This window comes from Schistocerca serialis, chromosome 3, assembly GCF_023864345.2.
Source record: "Schistocerca serialis cubense isolate TAMUIC-IGC-003099 chromosome 3, iqSchSeri2.2, whole genome shotgun sequence".
Taxonomy (NCBI): domain Eukaryota; kingdom Metazoa; phylum Arthropoda; class Insecta; order Orthoptera; family Acrididae; genus Schistocerca; species Schistocerca serialis.
This window is the reverse complement of record NC_064640.1, coordinates 1,023,114,408-1,023,140,912: the sequence shown is the minus strand read 5'-3', so window position 1 is coordinate 1,023,140,912 and position 26,505 is coordinate 1,023,114,408. Positions and strand designations below refer to the sequence as shown.

General features: G+C 42.2%; 1 protein-coding gene across 1 annotated transcript in view; it reads left to right on the top strand.

Moving 5' to 3' along the window:
- Window positions 1-4,627: 4,627 nt before the first annotated feature.
- The window catches only part of LOC126469639 (diuretic hormone class 2), a 121,008-nt gene continuing 99,130 nt past the window's right edge, over window positions 4,628-26,505 (top strand). Inside the window, exon 1 of the mRNA XM_050096766.1 lies at window positions 4,628-4,663. The gene's annotated coding sequence lies outside the window, so the exon portion shown is untranslated. The remainder of the gene's footprint in view (window positions 4,664-26,505) is intronic.

Below are 26,505 nucleotides of genomic sequence, written 5' to 3'. Positions count from 1 at the left end.
CGCCAAATAGGGCTGCCCCGCAGTTGAAGAAATGGGAAAGACAGTGTGCCAATCAGCGATCGGTTACGGTGCACTGTGGTGGTGTTCAGCATTAAAACATGGCACAGTGTCAACATCATTTGGATGATTTCAAATTGTGAAGATCGCTCAGGTAGCTGGAAGATGTATGACGAGTGTAGCCCAGGAGTTTATTGCTCGCGGCATTATGTCACGCGCATGGGGAGCGTTCTGAACGACAGGCAGTGCTACCCGATGGAGAGGTGGTCGTGGACGACGGTCAACTGCAGCAGCAGATGACGCCGCAATGTGCAACAGGCAAGAAGGCACACACGCCAAGCAGTCTCAAGCTCCTCAGTGGCACAGCTACTGCAGTACTCTGTGTTCCACTGACACTCGGTATCACGGTTTGGGTTGGTGACAAGAGCTTTGGGACTGGACCTGCCTCGTGGGGTCGCGTGCTCTTCTCGGATGAGTGATTCTGGACGTACTCTCGTATGGCGGGAGGTGCGAATACGTTGTCAAACATGATCGTTTTGTCGATCCAGGTGTTATGGTGTGGGGAGTCATAATGTTGCATCCGACCTCTAAATCTTTGAACACGGCTCGCTCACCGGTCAACGTTATTGTGACACTACAGCTCTTTCTCAGGGGTGCATTCGGCCCTGGCTTCATTTTTATGGATGACAGTGTGCGACCACATCGAGAAGCACAGGTTGTGGAGCCCTCGGAACGGGAAGATATTCGACAAATGGACCAGACTGCCCGTTCCGCCGACTGAAGCCCCATCGAGCGCGTGTGGGATGCGTCGGGGAGAGGTACTGCAGCACTTCCACATGCACCAGCGACCATCCAGCAGTTGTGAACCGCGCAGGTGGAAGACTGGAATAACAATGCCTTGCTAACCTGTGGCCAGCATGGGGGCTCGTTGCAGAGCATGCGTTGCTGTCCGTGATGATCGCACATCAAGTTAAGAACCATTTTGTAATGTCCAGGAGAGCATCATAAATCAATGTTACTTCATTTATTATTCATTATTGTCTTTGAATAAAGGTGTTATTTCTATTCGTCTCACTGCATATTGCCTATAATTACCTCCTGAACTACACTGTAGCAGTTCTTTCTTTGTATGGTCCAAGCTTCATCGAGCTTTGTTACTTCGCAGTGACACTGCTTCGTTCTTAAGTTTTGTACACGAAGATATTTTCCTTACCCAGTCATGCAGGCGTACACGCACCAGAATTCATTCAGCTCCATTGTGGGCAGTCGTTATAACGTTTTGACTCATCAGTGTACTACACAGCGTATTACAATTTAATTTAAAAATATAAAATATGCGGAAAATTTGAAAAAGAAACTAAATGACAGTAAACGTACATAAATAATAGAAAAGGGACATACGGTTTAATCACTAGGCCACCTCTTTCCATACCGAAGTACTTTAGACGCAGCTCGGATCAACTCCCATGGGCGAAATGTTTTGATAACAATAGTCGCTGTTGGCTGCCGCTGATTTTAACAGCGTGTAGACGAAACACACTGCAGCCATCAGTGCTGGATAAACAGAAGCGAGAAACAGCCACACCATCCAGAAACAGCCATTCATTATGGGATACGGAAGCCATAGCTGAAAACGTTGACAGATGTCCAAACTCCTCGGTTTCACGTCAGGAGTGAGCTTTCGAGGCTCCGTCGTGCACACAGTTTTCTGTACCGCAGTACTGCAATGATGTTCTGGGCACGCTCTCGTAATACGCCACACTTATCTGAGGACTGTGTCTGTGTTATCCGACGTGCTTCTGTTATCAGTTCATCAACCCGATTCCGATGAGTGTCGTCGGATGCCGTACGCTGTCGTCCATTCCGCGCTCTGTCTCACACACTGAGGTTAGCACCACCGACTCCTCCGTTATGAGCACGAATAATCCAGCGTCGCATATTACTGATGTCGATAGAATCGTCACTGTACACTGCATTCATTGTTCTATGGGTTTCAATTGGAGGCACGTTTCCTACGGGTAGAAACTCGAGTGCAGCGCGCTGTTTCTCACGCACCGACATAGTTACGTTACACACCGACATGTTAGGCGCTACAATTCGGAGCCCTCTAGCGGCAGGGGGTTGCGACTTGCATCAGCGAAGCAGAAAAGTGTAACGAGTAATATTCATGACATGTAATAACTCAAGCCATATTGAGAACAGAATAAAAGCTTTGGAAGCAGTCTTTTCAGCACGCCCTCGTGTACAAATGGTTCAAACGGCTCTGAGCACTATGGGACTCAACATCTGAGGTCATCAGTCCTATAGAACTTAGAACTACTTAAACCTAGCTAACATAAGGACATCACACACATCCATGCCCGAGGCAGGATTAGAACCTGCGACCGTAGCGGTCACGCGGTTCCAGACTGAAGCGCCTAGAACCGATCGGCCACACCAGCGGCCCCTCGTGTACACTGAGGTAACAAAAGTCGTGGGATAGCGACATGCATGTATATAGATAGCGCTAGTATCACGTACACATGGTGTGAAAGGGCAGAGCATTGGTGCAGTTGTCATTTGTACTGAGGTGATTCATGTGAGGAGGTGTCCGACGTGATTATGGTCGCACAACGGGAATTAACAGACTTTGAACACGGGATGGTAGTCGGAGCTAGACACGTGGGGCAGTCAGTTTCAGAAATCGTTAGGAAATTTAGTATTCCGAGATCCACAGCGTCAAGAGTGTTACCGAGAATACCAATGTTCAGGCATTACCCCTCACCACGGACAAAGCAGTGGCCGACAGTCTTCACTTGACGACCGAGAGCGGCGGCACTTACGTACAATTGTCAGTGCTAACAGACAAGTAACGCTGCGCGAAATACCCGCAGAAATCAGTGTGGGACGTACGACGAAAGTATTCGTTAGGACAGTTCGGCGAAATTTGCGTTAATAGGCTATGGCATCAGACGACCGACGCAAGTGACTTTGTTAACAGCAGAACATCGTCTGCAGCGCCTCTCCTGGGCTCGTGACCATATCGGTTGGAACCTAAATGACTGACAAACCGTGACCTGGTAAGATTAGTCCCGATTTCTGTTGGTCCGAGCAGATGGGGAGGTTTGAGTGTGACACAGACCCCACGAAGGCGAGAACCCAAGATGTCAACAAGGCACTGTGCAAACTGGTGTGGCTCCATAATGGTGTGAGCTGTGCTTACATGAAATAGACTGACTACTCTGGTCCAACTGGATCGATCATTGAATGGAAATGGTTATGTTCGGCTACTTGGAGACTATTTGCAGACACTCGTGGACTTCATGTTCCGAAATAACAATGGAATTTTTGTTGATGACAATGCGCCATGTCATTCGCCATAATTGTTCGCGATTGGTTTGAAGAACATTCCGGACAATTCGAACGAATGTTTTCATTACCATAATCCGACACGAATTCTATCGAACATTTATGGGAGCTAGTCGAGAGGTAATTTCGCGCGCAACATCGTGCAGCGGCAACAGTTGTGAACGGCTATAGAGACAGCATGGCTCAGTATTTCCGTAGGGAAGTTCCAGCGACTTGTTGAGTCCGTGCCACGTGAAGGTTCTGCACTACGCCGGGCAAAAAGGAGGTCCGACACGATGTTACGAGGTACCTCATGTCTTCTGTCGCCTCAGTGTATACTGTCGCATGTCATATTTGATGTGTTTGTACGCCATCATCAGCGTGTCCCAACGTGTACCGAGGCTGAACATTCAAAGCGACCTTTTTTGCGTACTCTGAGTGTCCAGTGGCAGCGTTTGTGTGCCCAGGTTAATCCTCGTGCCCTACGGGGGAACCTCAGCTGAAACCGCAGCAGCTGGCGTGTGTATGGCCGCGTGGACGGCAGTCGCTGCGTTCCGTCCCGGCGCGGCTTCAGCTGAGCTTCCAGTTTCATTGCCGCCTTTTAATCCACGATATCGCTTTTTGCGAAATTTTCCAAATTTAAAGAAATAGTTGGGACTGGACTGTGAAAGTGGCTCGATCACTATTATATTTGCACCTGACGATGTACTTTAAATTACGAAACCCTTTGTGCCTTTAATAAAGGGTTTACAACAGTTTCAGCTGTTTTTATGCAACATGCAAAAGCTTGGCTGTGGATGCCCGTCCAATAAACTGTTATGTTAGACCACTTCCTCTGCAGCCTTCGGTGTTTTTCGGAATGTTTTTTTTTTTAATTATATAGTCCTATACTCGTCTGTTTGACGACCGTCCGTGAAACAGCGAATCACCGACGCGGTTTTCCACCGAATCATTGCAACGAGTGCTTAATCAGAGAGATGATCCGTCAGTTTTCTGCAAAGTGTAAAAAGAGTCGATTTGTTAGAGAGGCAATTAGTAGTCAGAAATTAGGTCGTCTTAAAGAATAGGGCTGTCGGTAACGACGAGAAAATAACGAGGCGCCAATCGAGCCGACGGGTAAGTGTCCTCCTACAAATTGCCGGCGAGCCGCCCCGTCTTCGACCAACGGTGGTCAGCACGGAGGAGGTGCATGCGTGGGCGCGAGTGGTGAGTGCGGTGGTGGTGGGGGTGGCGCGGGCCCGGGAGGGGCTGCCGCGCGCTATAAGAGCGGCCGCGCAGGCCGCGTCCGCACTCCGCTCGCAGCCCGCCTTGCCACACGCAGCCGCCAGCAGTCTCGCACGTGAGTACAACAGGTTGCCGCACCGCGCACCCCTCCCTGTAGCTCTCCACAGTCTCTCTTCCACTCTGCGAACCGTCGACAAACGAACGGTTTGCTCGTCTCGAACCAGAACTACGTACGTTAGTTCTGGTCGCTAGGCAAAACGCGGGCTTAACAATGTCGTTCTGTAAAAATTGCGTAATGTTGGCATCAGTTTTTCACAAAAATCATTTTCTCCTCTTTCCCAGATTCGTAAGTTATTAACAGCGAACCGTTCTGCAATTTTTTGTTTTAAAAATAGAAGTTCCCCATCTACACTTTATTTTTCAAAATTTATATTTCATTCTTTGCAACAAGCAGCCCATTCGCAAGCGATCGTTCTTGTAGTCACCCGAACTGTCAACCAGGAATGGGCTGCGATCCCGAAACAAACTGCAAAGAACGATATATAAATACAAAAAATGAAACCAAAAAGTGTAGTTATGGAACTTCTATTCCCAAAACGAATACATTATCAGCTACGGAGCCGATAATACATTACGCACTCAAAAGTCATTAACAAGATCGTGAAAAATATGCCTTACTATTCAGCAATGTCTCGAATAAACACTGTTTCATCCAACAATATATCGGTCTACAGAGGCTCGATAGTTTCGTGGAGCGTCCATTTGCGAGATAGGTAAAGAGCCAAACCGAATGACAAAAGAGATATATTCGAAATTTTTGTACAAGCAGTGGTGAAGTTTCTAACGAAAAACATATTTCTGGAGTTGCCTACAATTTGTAAAAAAATATAGTAGCAGCGACTTCAAACACAGAGAAAAAAAAGACAAAAATCTTACGAAATAAGCTGCTCACTGCTAAGAAGCTACTCCCGGAAATCGAATAGCAAATTCTCGAAATGTAACATCTGTGAAATTTCGATATTTAGTATCCTCAATGAATAGTTATTTGAAACAAAATTTACTGCTATATCCTGTCGCACCATTCTCCTCCAGTCAGACCAACTAACGAAAAATGGAAAAGCGACGATTGTTTGACAATTTCTGAACAATTTGGTCATCGCGCATTTACGTCATAACTGACCGTTCTGCAAAAAGCAGACTTAATAATATCGTTCTATAAAATCTGGGTAACATTCTTATCAGTTTTTCAGGTCTATCAGTTTCTCATCTTTCCATAATACGAAGATTGCGTCATGAATTACCCGTGTTTTATCCAAATGTAAACGTAAATGGGTTTGTAGACTTTTGGTAGTTCCGCTACGTGGACCGTTATCACGTGGGTACGAAACAAAATTGAGTGAGAAAAGAGACAGATCCAAAATCTGTGTATTAGCAGCAGCGGAAGTTTCTAACGAAAGGCATATGTCGACATTCACTTGTAATTTTCAAAGAGATAACTATCGCTGCGGCTTCTAACATACGAGAAAATATCAGCCACTGCTAAGAAACTCTTGCCGAAAATCACATAGCAAATACTCTAAATGCAATACCAGTGAAATTTAATTCTTATGGTCCTCACAAAATATTACAGTCTCACAATAGAGCGATGTAACGTACGATTAACTACTATCTCCCGATGCTCTACTTGACACATTTTTTTTATTTTAGATAGTCAAATAAAGTCTATCCTACCTACTTCAAATTTAATTTCGTTCTTTAAAGGCTTTTTTAATTGTTTTATTAGTTATGTGGAGAAATTCTTGCAGTACGAGGAGCAATGCCAACAACATTAATGCTTTGTATAAAAATAATTCTGAAGAAAGTACTTTAGGAATTATTGTCGCGATGCTGTCTGTATTAGTGTGCCAACAGGTATTTCTATTTTCAGTGCAAAACACAAAAACCTTCATTGTGAAGACCAGACTGTACAGCTCACTAGACCCATACCAGAAGTTTCCAGTTACTCATTATGACATAAAAGTAAGTTAGCACAGGCTAAAATTTCATTGGAAGCAGATTTACAATTTTTTTTTTTTTTTTCGAGCGATGCAAAAGGTTTCTTTAGACTTTCAGATGTCGAGTCCGTGTAAAAATACCTTGCGCGATGCGAGACACTTTAACACGAATTACGATAAGTAGAAACTTTCCTCCCACTTTTGCCCCAATTAATCTAATTTACGAGACTTAAGAAGTGCTGCGTCACGTATTTAAGAGCACTATTAACGCCTGTGGCCAGGCCTTAGGAGCAAGGATTTCACTGAGACGTCGCACTTCCCACGTGACCGGCACAGGGATAGTTTTCTGAGCTGAGATCTTCAGTGCGTTTTTGCATTGCTTCCTCGGGTTTCTCTCAGGATAGTCTTTTCCCATCCACGTTTCCATTTATTATCGATCTTGTAACTTTTTCAATCTTTATTAATTTGTCGTATTATCTGCAAATTGTGACGTTGTCAATGAATTTTTGTCTTCTCATAAAATGATCATTGTTAATTTAGAGTAAAATACTGTCACACAACAAACAGGTTATGGTTAGAGGAGGCACTATCATTGTAGAGCTTTTTACACTTAACCGCGCAAAATTAATAAGCAAGCACGATTACAGTTAGTTATTTACATCTTCTGTGGTTCCTATTCACAGTAGACGGCTGAAATAAGTGTCATTTTTACGTATAGTCGGTCTATAGCTATGCGTGTATATAAGTTATTCACTTACAGATTTGTAATTGCCTCCTTCTGATCAAGAGCACGTGTAATATGTTCAAAGAGCTGTCAAGCAGCAGTATGGTAATTTTTTTCAGTAGTCAAGCAGCCGTATGGTAATTTTTTTCAGTATAAAGATCATTTCCGTATGTGAGGACATGAAATTTGCAATTGACAAAACAAATGCCTGTCTGTTTTGTTGTAGCGGTTGGGAAGCAAAGTACTTTAGTGACATTTAGAATACGTCATCAACATTTGAGAAAATGTTTAAAAGTTTAAGGGATACAGTGGGCTCATGTATACAGGATGGTTTGGTATTTTTAGCTATGTTTTAGATAAGAATTTGGTTGGTTAGCGGGTTTACGTATTAATCTGCACAGTTCAAAAATATGCATACTCCAAAGCCCATAGACTTCAGATACTCCTTTACTTTTAGGTAACTTCGCGAAAATTCATTTAGCTGCCTCCTTTTCATTACACACGAAAAGAAGAATGTTTAGAATTCACGGTTGAGGTGTTGTTTAACTAGAAATTGGGACTGTCGAAATTGTTAACAAACTGGGATTCATTTACGAGTCAAGGGCAGAAAAAATAACTCAATAATGAAAATCTAAAACTCGAAATTCTACCCTTGATTTTCGAGTTGCTTCGATTACGAACGAACATACGAACGAGCTCTCAATACTGAGCGCCATCTGCAAGTTCGTCACTGAGTTCACTAATGGTAGAGTCTTCTCACATAAGACTTTACAGAACGGTTTGCTTGCGCCATTCTCCTTTTATTCTGTACATAAGCTTTTCTCAGTAGCTTATGGAGTTTCGCCGTAATACAGTTCCCTAGGTGTGGATAACGTAAGTTGGGTTGCCTACCTTAAGGCACCTCAAACATTTTCCAGACCAGTTTTATTTTTCCCACTCTATATACGCCCGCTTTCCAAGAGTTTTATTTTATTTTCTAAAGGAAAAATAAATAGGATGATCAGCGTTCTGTGAAACAGATGTTTAGCGACCTGTTCCGTAAGCGAGAAGCATTGATTAAGTTACCCCTCGGAATCCGACGACATTTATTATGTAAAACGTAAAATAGTTGCAAAACTGCAGAAAATTCAATCTTTTACTGATAAAACGCTTCCTCGTCACAGTTAAGCGACTGCCTTGATTATAGTTCCAAAAAGACCGTGCCCAATTTCTTTTGGTCCACGCCCTATTTCTTTTCGTATCCCTGGCCAAGCCTACTGCACCCTCTCCGAGGGCTTTGTTATCGACGGGATGTGTTCTAATCTTTTTTCCTTGCTTTTTACTCGCATCTATAAACTAAAAAATTCATTGCATGGCAGTCCGGTTATTTGTTCATATAATCCTTTTATGGCACGCTGTATGGTAGCAATATTTTTTGTTGTTTGTTGGGTAAAGCCGTCCCTTCTAAGAAATAAAACGAGAACATTACTGTCCGTTAGGGTGTGCAAGCATTCTTTTCCACAGCCCCTCTAACATTCGCGCTGGCTGCCATGTCGGGAGAACGACTGGTGGCTTAGTTCAGATAACTGGATGACGATTTTTAACTGCAATAAAAGTGAAAATACTTTGTGATTAAGTAATAATAGATAAAAATTGTTAACATTTTTCATACCGCTTAATCAGCCAAATTGAATTCGTACGTTTTTCGGGAAATGGGGAACAGGCACCCCAACAAAGTGAATTCACTATACTTGGTTATTTCTCGAAAAAGACTTTACATTTTCTCACTCGCAAAGAAATCAATGGTTTTTTTTCAACTTGTTTGCGCCCTTGTTCAAAGCCAACATAACTTTTCTTGTTTCATCTTTAACAACTGAACGGCAAAACAAGTAATTTGAAGATTTGTTAACGAGGGGAGATTGCTGGCAAACTGTTTAAAAATATGGAGGAGACTATTTTAAAAACTGCACAAGTCCGCTATAGATAAATAATTCTCTCTTGTCGAAAATGTGTTTCGTAAAAATCGGTGTTCACTATCCCCCTGTTCAGTTACATAGAGGAATAAAAACATCAAAAATTTCTTAACTGCAACAGGAATCAAACAGATCATCTCCTGAACACCCAGTTTTTTTTTTCTTTCAGCTTCGCTTAGAATCTAAGAATTTTCTTGACAGAGATATTTGTGCTGGACGTCGAGTGTCTCTTGCAGATCAGGAAAGAGATTCGGGCGTTCTACTATATCCCTTTATACAGTTTTCTTTTAAAGGCAGAAGTTGGAGCAGGCTCTGTGAAGCCTTCAGTCCGGAGCAGTGGTTCGCGTAATGCACAAAGCCAATCGACCGACGAACGCACACTGACATTTTCCCGTCAATGGCTCAAGTGTCACAGAACAATTCCTTTGCCCGTATTCAGAGCACTACATGACCTATCAAATGCACTGAGCTTCTGAAAATAATGTTTACAAGCGTAATAACTCTAGATAATGAAGAGACTGTACTGTTTATTGAAAAAGTTTGTAACACAGAACTATTAACTGTCGAATTTTCGCCTGGAAAAGACTTTCGAATGTGCACTAGTTTCCACAAAGAAGCGCATAATTACGGTTTAAGGTACACTAATAATTTAATTAGTTTAAAGAACTATACGGGTAACATTTAGGGCGTGAAAGTTGTTGGTTAGCCTTCTAATATATAACATTCCTGTCTCTTAAGCGTTAATTAAACAGTATAGTATAAATACCCACGAAATCTAATACACGTTAAATCCGCTGTAGATTTCCCAGTGTAGTGGATTGGAAGTCCGATTTCTCGGTCACTGAACCGAACGAGTATTAGCTGGGTGGTAAAAAGTCTAAAAAGCGCGTATACAGATGCTACGGTAGCTCATTTAACTTACGTAGTCTCTAAAAAATAAAAACATACGCACATTTCAGTGCACTGTGTAATGCAGCAGTCACTTAGCAGTTTTCTACGCCTATAATAAGATTCTTGTCGATTAAAAGACAAACGAAATGCCTTAGGTGTAATATGTTAAATTTCTGATGAGAAATTTTTCCAAGGAAGTAAATGAAAACTGTGACTAAAAGAAAACAAGAAACGCAGCAGGCGAGTAAATTTCTACGATAAACTGCGATTGTTCATAAATGGGAACAGACAACTTCGTACAGATAATAAACGCCTTATAATGTTCTGGACTAAACTCATGTATTCCACTATCTATTTATCTAAAATGACTAATTTCAGAATGTGGTTACGAGACGAGTTTCTCTTCTCGTCTAATGTAAATATAAATAACAATATCAATTTTTGTTCCTCTTTCATATCTCAGTTTATCAGCAAATTAAGAAACCTTAGTCTTTGTCGGCATCGGCGTACTGCTCACTGTTCATGAGATATCTTTCATCTAAGAGAAATTTCCACGCCGCAGTAAATTAGAATAAAAAGTGGGAGACTCATGTTCCCTGTCGGCATACCGTCTCAGTCAGTTCGGAAGTTTGATCTTTCGCCAAATTATATTTCTTATCGGAAATGTTCCATCACACAGAATCAAAACTCCAACGAGAACTATAGCGATGATTCCTGCGTCTGTCTCAACCCTTCATGTCTCAAGATCACAACATCAAGAAGTCTGCTTCTCGAAGGGCTCCATCATCATTAGAAAGATCTCGAGACAAGAAAAGCTCGTGGAGCATCCATGAAGTCCCCTGGCTATTCTGATCCCCATATGAATGTCGAAATGTTTCCTTCAACTAGACTGCGACCGATATATTTATCCTGCGACCGATATATTTACCCGGTCCCTTCTAATTCAGCTAGTGCTCCGTTTCTAATAATGTCGCTACCAACGCGATGTCGAAAAAAAGAACGAAAACACTGAAAACTCATGTAATAATTTGCGCGCGTGAAAATGGGAGGGACGGAGTCCTCAACACAAAAAAAAATCCGTGGAGTTTTACGTCACACTTAGAAGCGATCACAGCTGTTAGCCCAACATTCATACATGTGCATCTACGTATACCCTGTGCTAGCCGTCGTACTGTGAATTCGTAGATAACGGCATCATCTAGTAAGCTAAGAATGGCACGCTACGGAAGCTATGTTGTCCCTCCGAGAAGTGCAAAAGGAAGGAACACATGGCTGTCAGCATTTCCCTAAACCTGTCGCTAAAAAGTAAGTTGCATAAATTTCGTGTGTACTCAGCCTTTCTCCCTGCGAATTGTTTTAAATTCCATTTACACTTCAGGTGAAGAGCTTTAACCCTTGTTAATTCCATTTACGATGTTGGCTGTTCTGACAATACCCCCATGTAAATTTCAGCTTTGTAAAAAGTTGATTAAAATACGTTTGCATTTCAGATGCATTAACCTGTCGCCTTCGTATGAGAATTCTAAATGCATTTGTTCGCCCATTTATCGACAGTTTTTGAAAAGTACTCGTAAGAGTACTTAATTTTTTCAGGAATCTGCTGCTGCAAAGTTTACAGGCCGATGCGATACGAGAATAATTAGCTAGACTAGTGTCCAGTAATTGCTCAAGTAGCGTGACTGAAATTTCAACTGGTTTCTGAGCACCATTCTGCTGGACAGGCACGACATCTCTCTCGCCACCGGCACCCCATCCACAATCCCAGTCATATACTACTTCGAACTCAGTCAAAACTGGTTCCGATGCCGATAGGTAGTTTAATTCTGAGACAAAAAGGGAAAGCTATATAACATACTAAGTAATGACAAATAATAAACCAATGTATAATTAGTTTAGTTTGAGAGATTTCTTTGAATAAACTTTCTGGTTTCCGTAATTCGAAAATAGAGGTCGTATTATAATCGCACGCTATATTATCATGACAAATAATTACTTGTCTGCGGGCATATGCGCTCTTACTCGGGCCGAATAAAATGATGAGGTGAAAACTGGGCAACAGTGCACAAAACATCTACCGTCTGCATCTTGCTGCGATTGTATCCCATTTTATGCTCTTCTTTCTTACAACAGAAAAAACTTCTGCATAAAAAATTAACCACAAAATTGAAGTTGCCAGCAAAGAAACTGTTCAAACAGTGAGGGAGTCACGGTAGCCGCTCGCAGTTCTGGTGAGATGTGAAACAAAAGCAGAAACGCTTGAGCGCTGATATCAAACGGTTGACGCTTAGTTATTTACCAAGGAATAATATTTCTATATGTCTTGCCTACGTGTCCTTTGAATAGAAAAATGAGGGAAAAGAGAAACGGGAAGTACACTGGTGGGCCCACAAGCAGAACAAAATTAACAATTTTTTCAGTCATAAACATTCAGTAATAAGCAGAAGCGGCTTTAGAATCAGTTTAACAAAGAACGACAGTGGCAAAAATAGTTTTATCTCAGAAAAACATATTGCTATATGAACAGTACTAGTATGGAAGGGATGTCTCAAAAACTAAAAGGCAACAAGTACCCACTCAGAGAATACGTTAAAATGGAAGATAATAGTAATGATTCAGTAGAGATATACGAAGACAGACTTTTTCAGAGATTGGTACAGTAATCGTTAAATATCAGTCGCGACTTTACACTACCTTCATAAGTCTAAGTGAGAATATTCCATCTCGAACACAAGGCAATGTTACGCTTAGTTAAGGAATCGGTCTTTCAGTCCTTATTACATATTGCAGAAACGGTATTAAAATACAGCTAATAAATCAGCTACTAAGTTCTGTAAATATTTTTATGCTATACTGGAATGTAGTACTGGAATGCAAAATGAGATATCTCTACTCGCAGTCTGCGGTTTTAATTGTTTGATTGAATTCGAGTGGAAAGTAAATTCAGTCTTCCGCAAGAACGCTCTTCCTTTGAAATTCTGATAAATCAATGAGAGGAGAGAGAGCATCCAGAAATGTTGTTTGTGGTCTGGATTACCTTCCTCACGTAAAGGATTCCTCTTCTATCAGGGAACATATCCACGTAAATGCAAAAAAGTCTTTTTTAAAAAGTCTTAGGTAACTCATTTTTTTCTCAACTGTGGCGGTTGGCTTTTCTTCCTATGTACTCTAAAGGAAAGTTAATATCGGTTCGTTCACTCATCGTAATATATTCAGCATTTACCCAGGCAGAGGTCACCTCAACATGCAAGGTAACGAGAAAACTTTCTGCTAATATTGCTTCCCGCAAAATATTAAAGGCTGAACCCGTAATTAGCGGATACGTTACTAGAAAATTTTTCCTTATCCTCATCTGCTTCTCTAAGAAGAGGCCCTGACTTACGTTATCTACTAGCCCCGTGGTATGGTGGACGGCGTTACGTAATTTTATTCGTTTACCAAAAATGCAATACTGGCACCGTCAGAAACTGTCCTTTAGATATACCGGAAGGCCTTACACGTCCTACCTTATACCGGACGAAACGCTGGGTTCCCATTCGGAATAAATGTTTTACGGACAAAAAAAAATTGAGTATGCGATTCTCATTCTTGTTTAGGTTCGTATTTGTTGTCCCAGACCTTGAAAAGGCTCATGTTGTAGATAACGTTTCCTCGAGAATTAGAAAGTGAGCTTGAAAATAAATTCGTTTTATACGAACTTCGCAACGTTAGGTTTTTTAAATCAGAAATGAGATACTCTTAAAGTATTCAGACGGCTGCAGAACTCAATGTCTATCACTTCAGATTACTCCTGTCTGTCTAGAATTATGAAGTGTTTTCTCTATCTTGGTGCTATGTTCTTTCTGTCGCGACTCCACTGCATACATAGAGCCAGCACCGTTCGAAAAGAGTGGGAGACGTATTAACAATCGCCGTATTGAATGATCCATACCGGTATTCACCTGAAATGACTGAGTTAGCCTACAGGGAAGCGAAATCGGAATAGCCAGATCCCTAATTGATACCGACTCCTCCGAAATAAGAAACCTCACCCGTACACGTTGGTGTATGCGATGTATATCTTCTCGCAAGTTAGCGGTGGTCGGGACGCAATGGTTGCAAAAAAGTGTCCACGAGCTCCCTTATGTGACGCACGCACAGGGAGAATTTGTTCTCTGAGATACAACCGCAGTTCCGCACTGCAATCTCTCTTTTTGCCACTGCTTTGCGAAAGGATTCATCTGAAAACAGGATCGCATATTTATTCTAAGTTAAAATTACGACAGTGAGGCAGGGCCTAGAGATATAAGCGCAACGTGCACGGGCTCCGTGAAATGGTACTCCGCTGCTAGAGCCAACCGTAACTTCAACTTCACAAGCCACCGCCGTTACACCCTAGTTTTCCCTCTGATTCGCTTGAGATTCGGCTGACTTTCTCTTACATTTATATCACAAGTACTCAGTCCTCTTTGATCAATGTCGCTTTTGTATTGTTGGGGCAACAGACAATATTCAACGATAACTGTGCAAAAAACAGGCGAAAAATTCTCATCTTTGTACAGACGTTGCACTAATATTAATGCAGATTGGTCTTTGTTATGCAGACAGGCATAATAACGGTAGTGAAATATTTACGTAAAACAGTTTTCCTTACACCGTTTATCATCACAGTCGTGTAGCGAATGTTTCGTGCAAATGGATAAATTGGAATACTGTGTCGTCAAAATATGCTTTTTCTTTCTTTGATTAAGGGAAATTCGTCTAAGTGGAGCTTTAGCAGTCAGTTTCTTCACTTCAAACAGTCGAAATGTTCTCGCGTATTCAAATTTAGCCGTACATCTGTTGAAGGTTGTCCGAAATCAACAGACGAAAATTCCAAAAAATGTGCACAGTATATTAATGGACTGTAGATCAATAAAGATGAGTAAAATAACTGACGTTATGGATACATCATAAAGGAGAGTGTAGTACATTTTACATGAAAAATTGAATATGGAAATCCTTCACGGAAGGTGGGTGCCACATTTGTGAAAGTTTGACAAGCAAATGAAAAGAAGAACTTCTGAGACGCCGGCCGCGGTGGTCTAGCGGTTCTGGCGCTGCAGTCCGGAACCGCGGGACTGCTACGGTCGCAGGTTCGAATCCTGCCTCGGGCATGGGTGTGTGTGACGTCCTTAGGTTAATTAGGTTTAAGTAGTTCTAAGTTCTAGGGGACTTATGACCTAAGATGTTGGGTCCCATAGTGCTCAGAGCCATTTTTTTGAACTTCTGAGATAAGCTGGGTCTTTAAAAAAAAATAGTTGCCTAATTTTGTGCGACGGTTTATTTCTGTAGTCTGGTCGGAGATCCTCCAGCTCAACCTGAAACCAAACAGCAGTCAGAACAGAAGTCAACGGTTCTGGGTTCAATGCGTTCCTGGGATTCAAAAAGGATGTTTCTTATGTACTACTTTGGAATGGCTAAACTAATAACTGTATACTACTATGCAAGTCCGGTCGAGCCTCTGGCTGAAAAAATAAATGACACGAGGCATCGACTGTTTAAGATAAAGACACATTTCTCACTAGGACAGTGCTTCCATACAGGTGCTTTTGAAGTATGAAATCTGAAGGATTTAAAGTACGAGTTGTTGGAACATCCAACCTATTCACTAAATGTGGAACTTCCTGTCTGTCGAGCTGTTCTAGGAGCTTCAGTCCGGGACGGCGCTGCTGCAACGGTCGCAGGTTCGAATCCTGCCTCGGGCATGGATGTGTGTGATGTCCTTAGGTTAGTTAGCTTTAAGTAGTTCTAAGTCTAGGGGACTAATGACCTCAGATGTTAAGTCACATAGTGCTTAGAGCCATTTGAAAAACTTTTAGAGTGAAATGAAGATGTTATGATAATCGTGTACAAGAATTTCATAGACCTTTCAGAACTGGCTTTAATGCTGGAATGAAATTACTGGAAGGACGGTGGATCAGCCTAGCGCACTCTGGCAAGCTACGCGCTTTCATCACATTTGATTGCGACCATGTCACTGGAGCGAGACGTATGGAACGCTCCATTTTCGAAGTCGTGAAGCCACTGACTTTTCAGAGACATCAATCGCTGTCGTGGACAAGAACGTATCGATAACAGGGACGGCCATGGACTGTTTCTGCAGTACAGGAAACAAAACGACGCTTAAAGACTGGACAACCGTACTATGCACAACCACATTTTCGCAGTGGGATATAGAAGTCCCAGCCTAATACATGTACCTCAGCTTCCCATGTCACACGGCACAGGGATAAGTAGACACGCAGAAGTACCACCATTCCATCGAGGCTTGAAAAAAGACTGCTTTGATTGATGAGTCGCTGTACACATTGGAACGTGCTGATGGTAGTCTACGAGAACGTATAAAACCACATGAGGCGATGTGCGCCACTTGCTAACAGGGCACCGTTCGGGCAAATGGTAAAGATATCCTAGTGTGGAGGATGTTAACATGAGACGAAATCGTCTTTCAGCGGCGAACGGTTCAGGAATCTTCTGTGGCCTGGTTGTTCACCTACAACATTCCGTTGGCGTCATTTCTCTCCGACAGGAATGTGCAGAATATTATCGCTCATAAATTGTGTCAGAATGATTTGAGGAACACTCCACAGGTATACGTCTGCTTAGTTGGCCTCTCAGGTCATCTGACGTCAGTCCAATAGAGCAAATTTGTGACACCATCGAACGGTTCGTACATGCATTATATCGTAGTCTCTTCGAGTTATATGTCCCGGATGCGTTGTCATTCGTCAGGGTAACTCCCCAAAGTACTTGTTTACACGTAATATTTTGAATCCAGCATTAACTATCACCTACTTAATTTCAGTGAGACTTTTTGTTGTTACGGTGAAGTGAGGGATTGTGAAAGAGAGGTTTGTGGCACCTGTGAATATCAATTTCCTTTCAGAATACATTCATCCCACTGTGCATTTGCTCCACTTCACCGATAGGTGTCTAAAGATTCCGCGGTAGAGAGATGCGCCTGTTATGGGGAGTAAGATGTTGGATGGTACTACAGAAATACAACCTGCACTAGTATCACATGCCAAAGATGTAGGCAAAAGGAGTATTCGAGTTCTTTCCGTATAAAATTTGTGCACTGGTTCTTCACCAACGTGCTACTGACGCTGCCTTTCACATACTCATGTTATTCACAGATATGGCCTTCATTACGTTTGTCATTTACCTCCAAATGGTTCAAATGGCACTGAGCACTATGGGACTTAACTTCTGAGGTCATCAGTCACCTAGAACTTAGAACTACATAAACCTAACTAACCTAAAGACATCACACACATACATGCCCGAGGCATGATTCGAACCTGCGAACGTAGCGGTCACGCGGTTCCAGACTGTAGCGCCTAGAACCGCTCGGCCACTCCGGCCGGTGTCATTTATCTGAACAGTTAGAATAGTCTCATATGGGACTATGAGAACAAATATAAGAGCTCATCAATATTCGTTTCCTGTGAGTATTTCCACTGAAATGATTGGTATTCAGCTTTTAGGAGGTGTACGTCTGTCAGTGCGTTTAAGTGGAGCAGGTACCTGTCCACAGCACCCTGTGGTTCCAGGATGATACAGCCGCAGACCATTCCAGTCTCGGTGCATGATTAGAGGTAACTGTAGAATTCCTTGAGCATCGGATAGGTGCACCCGATTTGTAACAAACGTAAAATAATCTAGTTTATTACAGAGTTCTTTATGGAGAGTCTATCGTCTGTGGAATCATAGAACATGTAGGTGAGGACGCAACTGAGAAGAGAATGAGACAGGGATGTAATCTATGCCCCATGGTAATCAATATGTACACTGAGAGAACAGGAAAGGAAACCAAAGAGAAATTTGAAGAGGGAAGTTCAGGAGGAAGAAATAAAAACTTTAAGGTTTTCCAACGACATTGTAATTCTGTTAAAAACAGCTAAGCAGTAGGAACGTCAGTTGAATAGAACGAATACCGTCTGGAAGAGAATTTGCAAAATGAGAAAATTAAAAATAAAACAACAATAATAGAGTGTACTCGAAGTAATTCAGGTGATGCTTAGAGAATTAGATTAGGAAGTAAAATACTAAAAACTGGAGAAGAATTTTAATACTTGGGGAGCACAATAAGAAGTAAGTAGGTGTAAAATGTGGAACTTCAGTAGTAAGAGGGAGTTTACTGCGAAAGATAAATATTTTAACATCTAATATAAAACTGTGTGTCTAGCAGTCTTTTCTAAAAGTATGTGTCTGGAGTGTAGGCTTTTTTGTAAGTGAAACGTACACGAGCAACAGGACTGACTAGAAGACAACAGAAACTTTGGAAATGTGGTGCTATAGAAGAATGCTGGGAATTAAATCCGGCAGATAGAATAACTAATAAACTGGTGCTAAACAAAATCTAGGAGAAGCACAAACTGACTAACAGAAGGGGTAGTTCGATAGGTCACATCCTAAGGCAACTGTAAATAGTTACTGTGTGTCTGTGTAGGAGGAGACTAAGCTTCCACTTCAGTAAGCATGAATACGTGGATGTGGGTTGTAATATTAATGTAGAGATGATGGAGCATGCACTGGATGGACTACAGTGATTTCAATGTTTTACAATATTTTACACTTGTGAAAGTCAAATTTCACTTTCCTGCAACAAAATTGCTATGTTAAGTTTTTACAGACTGGTAAAACAAAAGTATCTCAGCCATCGCCATGATGGAAAAGAAGAAAAATTACACATTAATGAACACGGATGAGTATTCTGTCAGTTTAATTCCACTCCTTCGGTTCCTAAGAAGCTCATAGGAAAGAAGACAGTCAGCTATATTCGTAAATGAACTGTTGAGATGATTCATTATGCTCCGAAAACTTTCAAACTTTTAACAAAAATATCCAATTGTTTTCTATAGTAAACGATAGTACCTTTCACGTGCTGCAATGCACGTATACTCCTTTTCCAGATGATTTTCATTTTATTTTTTTAAGTATTTCAGTTACATAAACGCAGTTTTTCAGAATCTTTTGCTTTACAAATGAACACAGTTGTTAGCTTTAGAAACAATTCCGGTTTGAAATGAATGGGTATACAGTTATTCTTCTCTCCTGTCTTCTGGTTACCGTCGTATTTCTTTGAAAGAAACTACAATTTCAGCAGTTTCTTGCAAAAAATTTCCACTCTCATTTGGTTAAAATATAAAAACGACGAAGGTTTTGGTTACAGATGCTCTTAGCGGGACATTAAATGGTTGGACTTTCGTAAGTTCATACTCCACCCGCTTTTGTGTTTAGAAACATCATTTTCTTTACTGATTGCCAATTAAACCTTCTGCTCACGGATTCCGCGTAAACAAGGTGGATTTACGAAGCTACATTCCACTGTACTGGATGTACTTATTATTTGCGGCTATAGAACGTTAAACCATAATATTCCTTCCTTGTTAGTTGCACGATTACTTCTGAGGTATGCAATACGTAAGAATAAAGCGTCAACGTGGAACGGGTAGTTGGTATTGACATACCTTACATAAGGCTGCATAGGGGGGTGAGAACTGTAGCTGACAGAATCTCGTTTGCCGAGTGTCACTGGCCAGCAGGAGGGCACAGATATCGCTACAACACAGAGGATGTGTTATTACGCGTCCACCGCTACTTCCTCAACACGCGATGACTTTCTAAAACTGAGCAAATTTGTCTTCAAACGTATGCTACACAAATGGTGTTGTTTACATTCAGTAATGTTTCGCGTACTGAAATAACTTTTTGTATTTGTTTTTCTATCAATAATGTCTCATCTGAAGAATTTCAGTAACATGTAACGATTTATTTCCTATGTGAAAGATGAGTTTATTAATTAGAGAGGCGTCGTAATATTCATAAGTGTCATTCACTGGCTTACTTCAACCGACGAAACTGATGTTACGTGACAAGTTCTACTGACTCCTTCAGAAGTACAAAGCAACACAGTGTCCTGGAGGAAGCGTCATCAACAAATGGAATTGAGAGTAGGGGAGCGATGCGGGAGAACCGAATCGCCGTACTAGGCAAGGTCCTAATGGAGGTGGTTTGCCGTTGTCTTCCTCCGACAGTAATGGCGATGAATGATGATGATGAAGACGACACAACACCTAGTCATCTAGGGGCAGGTGAAAATCCCTGACCCCCGCCGGGAACCGAACCCGGGACCCCGCGCCCGGAAAGCGAGAACGCTACAGCGAGACCACTAGCAGCGGACTATCAAGAAATACCGAAATAATTTCGTGTGTACACTGGAAAGTGTGCTATATTCATATTTCTTTATCATATAAATGTCAGCGGCCACTACTAGCTGCAATTACGATTAGATTCGGTTGGGGTGGTGATCTACGTGGAAATGTTTCCTTGCAAAATCTTGGCTGAGTATCCAAACAGATCTCAAGAAAATATCGGCTTGGTGCAAAGCCTAGCAACTGTTATTGAGTGCAAACAAATGTAAAACTGCCAAGTTCACTAGAAATTAAATTTTTATGGTTGTTGACTTCATATTTACTAAGATACACCTGTAGTAAATAATGTCATATATATGACTGCGAACAGCAATGTGTAGGGACATGTAGTGTTTGCGTTGTAGGCAAAGCAACTGACGGTCTTCTGTCTATTGGCAAGATACTGGGAAACAGTAGTTGTTGTACGAAATAAATGGTTCATCGAACTTTGGCGAGGCTCACGTAAATGGGATTCTTATCAGGGCGAACTAACAAGTGACGTCGAACGTACACAGTGATGGGTGGTGCAGACTACTGTAGGCTTATTTGTCTGGAAAGAGCATGTCACTAGAAAGCTGAAAAAGCTCAATTCGCAGACAGCCCACGAAAAACGTCACTTTCTTCGAAGAAAGCTACATAAAAAATTCGAAGAACCAATACGGAGGGTGAAATTAGGAATAATCTTCAACTCCCAATTCATTACTCCTATACACAAGAAGTGGGCAAATTCTCTAGGAATGGATAAATACAGGTCCTGTACGACTACGAAGGACTATCAACTTTATCAGGATCACGGTACAACCACTGGTCGGGTGACATCTACACCTCCATTTACATATGTACTCCTTACGTCAGTTCTTGATGTGTGACAGAGTGACCGAGCGACGTGGCGCAATGTTTAGCTTTAGCACATTGGACTCGCTTTCAAGAGGACGACGGCTCAAATCCGCTTCCAGTCATCCTGATTCAGATTTTCCGAGATTGCCTAAATCGTTCCCGGAAAGTTCATAGCCGATTTCCCTCCCTAGCCTTGAAACATTCTCAGCTTGTGTTCCGTCTCTAACGACCTCGATGTAGACGAGACGTTAAATTTCAGTGTTCCTTCCTTCTTCCGAGTGACGGAGAGTGATGTGTCGACAGAAGTGCCGACACAGTGTGATTTGAGGGGACCGCAATGCACGCTATAAACACACGAAGGATGGCGTCAGGTCTGAAACAGGATACGTAATGAATGCTATAAAGAAAAGTACGTAGCTTTTGGAATACTTAACTTTAATCCATCCTTGTTGTATACATCGTTCTTGATGAGACATGCTTTATACGATAAGTACCAATTGCTATGTAAGGCTAATGGCGCCTTGCTAGGTCGTAGCCATGGACTTAGCTGAAGGCTATTCTAACTATCTGCTCGGCAAAGGAGCGAGGCTTCGTCAGTGTAGTCGCTAGCAAAGTCGTCCGTACAACTGGGGCGAGTGCTAGTCCGTCTCTCGAGACCTGCCTTGTGGTGGCGCTCGGTCTCCGATCACTGACAGTGACGACACGCGGGTCCGACATGTACTAATGGACAGCGGCCGATTTAAAGCTACCACCTAGCAAGTGTGGTGTCTGGCGGTGACACCACAGAGAGTACGAAGTGTTAAATTCCCGGGTGCTGCGGGGGAGGAATAACTGTCGGAGCACCTCCGTTTAAGATTGAATCTCTGTGATTTTACCGTCATCGGCATTACGTCAGATGTGTCTCGAAGGACGAAATATTTCTCTTGACTCGTTTTCGAGCACCGTACCTCAGGATTTTAAGAGCGAGCTTTTCCATGACGCTGCGTATTTCTTGTTGCGTTTCCCTCAGGGACTTGTCGAACATTTGCGTGTAGCTCTCGTCGCAACTAGACAACCCGGCAACGAAGCACGCATTAGTAGCAAAGGTGTACTCCACTTTAAGCAGAGACTTCTAGTTTAATGAAGTAATCCACTTTTTAGCCCTTCTGCGGAGGAGGGGTTGAACTAAGGGAATACTGTGTTGGCTAGACGGCTGGGCTAAGATCTTGGAATACTTATGCGCTGCCTTCCTAAATAGCCAACGAAGATGGGAACCTACCCTTGAATCTGCTAGCTAACAATATAGTGAGAATGCAGACGTCGTAATATTTCCTTCAGAAAAAAGAGCTGACACTATGAGGTAACATACTGCGGAATGCTTCCAGTACATGCTGATCGTCGTGCCTTGTTGCAAATGGAAGTCCTCAGCAGACAACCCACACGCCTGATTGTTGATCAGGTAAGGCGCGACGGAGCACAGCACCGTCATGGCAACATCGTGGAAACATGAAAAGAAACTGCTTGGTGAAATTAATCACGCTTCAAAAGAAGTCAGACATATTTCAGAGGAAAGTCTGCTCTCGAAACATACACTACTGGGCGTACCTTGCATGATGATAGCAGTTTCGTGCTACCTTGAAATTAACCTCAGTCTCCATGGAAGCTGTGTTTTTTTTTCACAGTAGACAGCTTGAATGAATTGCTAAGCACACATATTCCTTCCTTGTTAATTTTGTTCACGGTGGACTTTTTTTTCTAGTTGGACAATATCGCATGCCACATAGCCACAGTGTTGCCGCACTGGTTTTAGGAGAATAATGACAAATTGTAGATCTCCCTCCAACACCCCTCCCCTACCTTCCTTAATTCACCGGTTGCTTATACTATTGGGAACATCAAGAACATCACTAAGCGCCAGTTGATAGCTGTTCAGAACGCTTCCTGACCCGAGGAAAATGAATTACCTGTGAATAGAAACTTGACTCTGACTGGATCCATATATCACCGCCTGCTTGCCAAGACCTTTCAAGCCAACACACGACGAATTTTAATAGTTCTACTCGCCAGAATTGCATCAACATTATCTTAGTTGAGTGGTCGTAGTGTTCGGGCTGATCAGTGTTTATTAAAAACATTAAGAGTCACATAACACTTCATTCGCTCCGTAGGCCCTTGCTGAAGGAAGCAAAACACAATGGAACAACGAAAAATTACATCTGCGTCATTTAGTATTGTCTTCCAATACATATTGAAATCTTCTTTACACTTTTTGCAGAGGAAAAGATACTATTCAATGTAGCACACACGATGTACTCGCTTCGATTCTGCTCCATACGTTTACGTATTTTCCCACTCTGTTGTAACTGGAACGTACGCCTTACGATCGGGCGTTCAGGACTTCTGACTACTGGTTATTAATTCATCACAGGTATGGGAAAGTTCGTATCGGTGACATATTTTGTCCCGAGTAATGTAAGTGACTGGGACAGGTGGCGCTATTAAGACCTGCTCTTTGATCTCTTCAGGCCACGGTCACGGGCGCCATTTGTGTAATAACGTCTCACCTTGGCTCTGCTGCAGCCCACTCCCTCCGTTGGGGTCCTCGTAAGCTGCGCTACTATACTGAAACACTCCCCAGATTTATATTTAATGCTGCTTGTGTGAGCATTGCATTATCTTACTCACGTCTTTAATTTCGTTCTTCTAATGTCCTTGCATCCGAACACTGGCTGGCTTCGGCAAAATTAGTTCACGAAGTAACTTCTTTTTTACTGTCACTTCTCACTTGATCTCATAATGGCATCAAAGACTTTGATAACTTTTTTGGTTTCGGTAGCTACTAGCCATCTTTCGATCATGTGTCACAATTATCCTTTTCCTTCAGTATTCATCCCTTTTCTAAAAATAATACGTTCTTTCGTTTGCAACACATTTTGGCAATATATTTCTCCCTTGCCAACACACTACCAGCTTGACATGTTTCTCACAATGAGCCACTTTTTAATCACTAACTTACTCTGTCGATGCGCGCCACGTACGTGGTGCCCTTCTCTATATAGTGGGCTCTTTCCTCTGTACGTTCAGTAGTTTGTTCCTTTGCCTTTTACTTGAAGCTCGGATCATAGATTTGTCGACAAATTGCGCGGAACGACACTCAATGAGCGCAGCGTTTGAGACCTTTTCCCTTTACTTAATTTTGCTATTTCTAACTAGCCATCATAAAATGTCCAGGTATGATATTAGAAAAGCGGACTTCAGCAAGCCCGATTCAGACAATCGTCGAGGAGCCTAGTGTTAAATAAGTTTAGTTACTCTAAATTTTCAGACAAAAGAAATTGTCTTGGAGACAATCATCTACTAACCCAAAAGTCCCGAACCTAGTTGTTTTACTTTGAGGAGTGCCGTTTTTGATGTGATGTCTGTGTTCGTGAATCTGTATTTCAGGAAACAATGAAATCGTTAGTGGATTTAATTTTTTTAATTTTTTGGACTACTACAAAATCACGTAACTGCCACACTTGGCGTGGTCAGTCACATAGTCACTCTCTGTCGTGCTGATTTAATTCTCACCAAGTGGTCGGTTATCTCCAATGACGTGTTAAGACATTATAGAAAGAAACTGTGAGCTAACAAAGCGATCTCCTACTAACTGGAGACAGGGGAGCAGTAAAAATTACATCTGACTCCAACCAGAAAGATACAGTATCTAATTTAGGCTGCAACAGTCGAAAAAAAATATCCGTATGGCATTTTTGGTTGGGAATCACCTACTGAGCTGTTGGTTTGTCTGGTACAACGCTTTTTGTTTGACACCACTTCGGCGACAAGCGCGCCGATAATGATGAAGACAACACACACACACACACACACACACACAGTTCCGAGTGGAGAAAATTCAGGTTCCGACCGGGAATCGAACCTGGGGCCCCGTGATCGATAGCCAACAACGCTAACACGACCACGAGGTGCTGACAACAGCTGAAAATGGGTCGTTCTTGCCGTATGTAAAAGAAATACGAGGCCTGTTCAGAAAGTAAGCTCCGATTGATTGCCAAATTGAAACCACAGTGAACATCAGAAATGTTTTACTTGTAACAATTAGCTGCACCTTTCAGCTACTTCTCTACGTAGTCGCCGTTCTGACTTAGACTTTTGTCATAACGTTGTACCAACATTTCAATAGCCTCATCATAGAAGGCAGCCGCCAGTGCTTTCCGCCAATTCTCCACGCTGGCCTACACCTCGTTGTCTGTGTCAAAATGTTGTCTTCAAAGACAGCGGTTCATGTGACCAGAGATGAAACTCAGGGGGAGACAATTGCGGACTGTATTGTGGATAATCTCACATTTCCATTTGAAAACGATGCAGGAGCATCTTCATTGCCCCTGCAGAATGCGGCTGAGAATTGGCTTGAAGAAGAAACAGCACGACAGTTATGTAATGTTAGCTGCATAGCTTCAGGCGAAATTTCTCACCAGGCCCTCGTACTTGGCGGCAGACACTATTTTCTAGACATCTTTACGCACTCACTGCGAGCTCAGAAATGAGAAGAGCGACGTGATGCTGACTGGGGTTATACTAGAGACACTACCCAACACATCTGTGCAAAGCCTTATCGGATTTTCATAGTCGTTTCCATTTCGCGATCGATCGGAGCTTACTTTCTGAACGCCCCTCGTATTACGTAAATTCCACGTTATACAGATTATATTTTTTTAAGATGGAAATTGGAAATTTGTGGTAAGATCTTACGGGATCAAACTGCTCAGGTCATCAGTCCCTAAGCTTACACACTACTTAACCTAACTTAAACTAACTACGCTAAGGACAACCCACACACCCATGCCCGAGGGAGGACTCGAACCTCCGACGGGGGGAGCCGCGCGGACCGTAACAAGAGGCCCCTAGACCCCGGTGCTAGCCCGGGCGGCTTTTTAAGATGCGTAGAGGACGTAGAAACTGAGAAGTATCAGAGTATTATGCCTGAGAAGCGTGAAAAACAACTTAACCATTACATGAAGACCTCAAACTTTAGCAGGGCTCAGAACGAATTTGATTCCGACTATCCAGAGTACAGAAGATACTGACTGCCGCCCATGACACAGGTGAGTTAAAAAAAAAAAAAAATCAGTGACACTTGTACGTCTCTCATTATCGGCTCCACATCGCCATAAGAAAGTTAAGCGTGCTACGTTCTCAGTCCCTTTCAAATTTGAAACAAACTCTTTTAATCGAAGAACATTCTTTAAACATCAAAATACAATGCATTAATTGATTGCTGCTGTAGAAGGTGCAGGGGAGTGGCACTTAGACACGCGTCATCTAGTTCAACAGTTGATCTGTTTTACAAATAAATACGTACGACT